Source organism: Octopus sinensis, linkage group LG9, assembly GCF_006345805.1.
Source record: "Octopus sinensis linkage group LG9, ASM634580v1, whole genome shotgun sequence".
Lineage (NCBI taxonomy): Eukaryota > Metazoa > Mollusca > Cephalopoda > Octopoda > Octopodidae > Octopus > Octopus sinensis.
The window spans coordinates 32,329,004-32,333,109 of record NC_043005.1 but is presented as its reverse complement, the minus strand read 5'-3'; the positions used below and the strand labels follow the sequence as shown (position 1 = coordinate 32,333,109).

At 36.9% G+C, this 4,106-nt stretch overlaps 1 long non-coding RNA gene across 1 annotated transcript; it reads right to left on the bottom strand.

The window, feature by feature from the left end:
* Positions 1 to 648: 648 nt before the first annotated feature.
* LOC118764689 lies at positions 649 to 3,681 on the bottom strand. Its single transcript, XR_005000496.1, has 3 exons — positions 3,668 to 3,681; positions 2,518 to 2,526; positions 649 to 742 (listed from the first exon to the last, which is right to left on the bottom strand). It is a non-coding gene; the product is annotated as an uncharacterized LOC118764689 (long non-coding RNA).
* Positions 3,682 to 4,106: the final 425 nt, after the last annotated feature.

Sequence of the window (4,106 nt, the reverse complement as noted above, 5' to 3'; positions counted from 1 at the left end):
TCACAAGCAGGCTAGTCTGTTGATCAGATCAACTGGAACACTTATCCTCAAAATCAACAGAATGCCAGTTCATGTATGTATGTATGTATGTGTATCAGTATTTATCCTTTTTGGATGCTTCAACATAGACAGATTAGCTAGAGGGCTGTGCCACGTTCTAATGTCTGCTTTGGTATGGTTTCTACTGCTGGATGACCTTCATAGCACCAGCCACTTTACAAAGTGTACCAGGTGTTTTTTTACATGGCACCAGCACAAATGAGGTCACCAAGTATCTGCAAGATAAAACCCCTCAACTGAATGAGGTATACAATTGAGGGATAAGAAATTAGATAGAGGAACAGGAGCAAGTATCTTACTGAAGAGGTGAATACATAGCTTGTCCATCTCAAGAGAGGGAGAAAGAGAGAGAGAGATGTAAAGTCATGGTACAACATGAATATGAGAAAGAAAGGATAGGATAGAAGAGCAGAAAATGTGGTTGTGTAGGTAAGTGTACTGCGTGAGAGTAGTGGGACATGATTAGAGATAGGGAATGAGTTGAACACAGAGAATATCAGTTCAGCAGAGGGGAATTGAAGGAAGTAGAGTATCACAGAATGAGAGTTAGAAAGTATGTTGTGGGAGTGGCATATTTTCTCACACAACATGTCACCATTCATTTCAGTTCCCTGTCATCTCCTCTGAGAGGTTCAACATCTTGAGGTCAGTCTTCACCACTTCAGCCCACATCTTCCTCGGTCTCCTTCTTTCGTGGGCTCACTACACATTTAGTATTTGGTACTTTTTGCACAACTATCCTCATTCATCTACATCACATGACCACACCAGCACAGTCTTCTTTCTTGCACGCCATATATGTTGCCTCATATGCCCAATTTTTCCCTCAACACATTTGTACTTTGTCATCCATCAAAGCATGCTAGTTTCATTTTTTGTAAGTCTTTATATGTTCTCTGCATCATGTAAGCTGCCCTTCACTCTGAAAGAGAGAGACCTTTTGTTAACAACAGAAGTAGAATTCTCTGAACTTTCTTCAACCAGTTCTTATTCTAGCAACTATACTTCATCCTCTTCCGCTGCTCATTTGGTCACCTAAATAACAGAAGCTATCTACTACTTCTAGGGAGCCTTGTGGGCATTCCAGAACATCTGTTTCCTCTGTGCTTCTACTGTACATTCTCTGTTAACCTTCCTGTGATTACATGTCCATAGTCTGCACTGAATACTCCACATGGAATTTCTACCTGCCTTGTCTACATATAAAACAGTAATTTTCTCAAAGAGATCAGCATCTTGCCTGTTTCCCCTACTAACTAGAACTTTGGTATCTGCTAAGTTAACTTGAAGACTTTTTGATTTCAGGTTTTGTTTCTATTCTTGGAATTTTAACTCTAATTCATCTACATTTTCAGTGATAAGGACAAGGTCATCAAAATAGAGGAAGTACCATGGGCAACTGATCTTAAATTCCTGTTATGGCCAAGAGGATTATAATAGATAGGAGGGGACTGTTAACTAAACCCAGATGAACACCTACTTGCACACTAAATTCATTACTGTACTTATTGCTATCTCTCACTTTTCTAACAGCTACCCTGTACATAACTTGAATGCCTCTCAAGGCTTTCTCCAGGTCAACAACACTAAGTGCAGAGGTTTACTTTTTATTAAATTCTTCTTCTGTAGTTGCTAAACTATAAAAAGAGCAGCAGAAGTGCTTCTGACTGACACAAAACCACATTGCATTTCATGTGAGTTAACTCACGTCCTAAATAACTGGGCTATGAATTTTTCAGTGACTTTCATAACCTGTTCCAGAATGTGATTCCTTTATAATTACTTCTCTCTAAAGCACCTTTGTAACAGATTACTATGATGCTGTTACATCAGTCATTGGGTATGATACCTTCCTATACAACCTGATTAACTATAAGGGTGACTATCCTATTCTGCCAGATATTTTAACCATTTCAATGGTAATTCTTGATGAACCATGGGCTTTCCTTGTCTTCATATTCTTTATTGCTTTATCTGAAATACTACTGTCAACAAGAATGGTTGGACCCTCAGTCAGATCCACATTAAGAAGATTCTGTGTTTCCCATTTATTTTCTACATTTAGTAGCCTTTTATAATAGCACTTCCCTGCCTCTTTCACTTCAGAATCACTAAGTTCAAGCATGCAATTATTCTTCCATACACACTTCTCTCCAACATGATACGCTTCTTTGCAATCAAGAATACTTAATGTCTTTGGTCTACATGATGTAGAACAATGGGTCCCAACCCTTTTATTTAAATGAGTTTTCACATGGACCCTTTAACAATGAGAATATCCTTATATATATATATATATGTATATATATGAAATTTTGAATTTAGTAGTTCATGGACACCCAGTACTACCTTTGTGGGCCACAAGGAGTCCACAGACCCCAGGTTGGGAACCGCTGATGTAAAACATTGTCAAATCTCTTCTTTTCTGCCTTTCCCCTTACTAAATAGACCTATCACCTATCTTCTCTTCCAACTACCAGATTGCCACCATTCTTCCAAACCTTCCAAGCCTGACTTCTTTACTCATATTGCTCGGTCTACTTCCCTGTTCTGCTACTCAATCACTCTTTACCTGACTGGAATTTTGCACCAGCCACAAATTTGGTCTGTAGCCCTCTGTAGATTGTCTCACTAGCACTTGTAGTTGTCCTCTATGTCATATGTCTCTATCTTAACCTTCTCATCAAATTCTTTAATTAGTATGTTTCTAAATCTTTGACTGTTTGAAAGACGCTCCTAGATCTTCCTGCTCCAGATTGGTTTGCATCTCTGAGGCCTTCAAGTTCTAAGTCTGAAGTAACAAATAAAGGCTATAGTAGGAGACACTTGCCCAAGATGCCACACATTGGGACTGAACCCAGAACTATGTAGTTGGTAAGCAAGCTACTTTCCAAACAGCCACTCCTGTGACTAGCAAAAGTTTTAAAATTTTCAATAACAGTTTGAATAAAAGAATGGAATTGTTAGAGCCATGTATGCAGGAGATTAAGTATCTAATAAATAAATACCAGGCTTTTTGAATTTTGTCCTGGTTCACAAAAAATCATTGATTTCAAAATTTCAAAGTTAATATGTTTAATACATGTGTATGTGCATGGATGTGTACATGTGTTTATTTGTATGCATACATATATAATTGCATGTATATATGTGCATATAAGTATACATATGTATGTGTCTACACAGGCACATAAAAATGTACACATGCTCACACATTAAAACATAACTTAAACAGCAATGCTATTTGACAAGGAAAGTTATTCAAGTGACTTGGCTCCTATTAAGTCTTAGACATTTGAAAATATTCCCATGAGAACCAGAAAGAAAATGAAAAATGTAAGCTTGAAGCAGCCATTTTTTTATTGTGTTATTCACAATTTTTTTAACAAAAGAACATAAAGATAAGCATTTTCTTCAAACTTTCCTTTCATATTCCAAAAGATATTCAAACAGTGAATATTACACAAGAAAAGCAGGTTCAGATTACCAACTGATGATCAAAAACAAGTAACTCTGAGTACTGGAAATTGGAGCCTTTTAGTTATAATGTATTAAAGAATACTCTATACTGGTATTGAGTCTTCTGATTCATCACTTCTGGTGGAACACATACATACATACGTACGTACGTATGTATGTACGTACGTACGTACGTACGTATGTATGTATGTATGTATGTATGTATGTATGTATGTATGTATGTATGTATGTATGTATGTATGTATGTATGCATGCATGCATGCATGCATGTTAAGAAACTGAACAACAGAAAGTCCTCTAGTATGGAGGGTCTGCATGTGGAAAATGTTAGGAGTGGAAGTCAAAATTTAATACATGAACTCACCTCCTTGATATAGAAGATTTGGGATGATGAGATAGTTCCACAAAACTGGAAAGATGCTCTTATGGTTGTACTATATAAAGAAGAAGGTCGAAAAGACAACTGTGGCAACTACTGAGGGATAGTTTTGCTTTCAGTTGTTGGTAAGGTATTGTGTAAAGTTATGCTCAATAGACTACTTTTGTACATTGTTTATGTTCTTCCA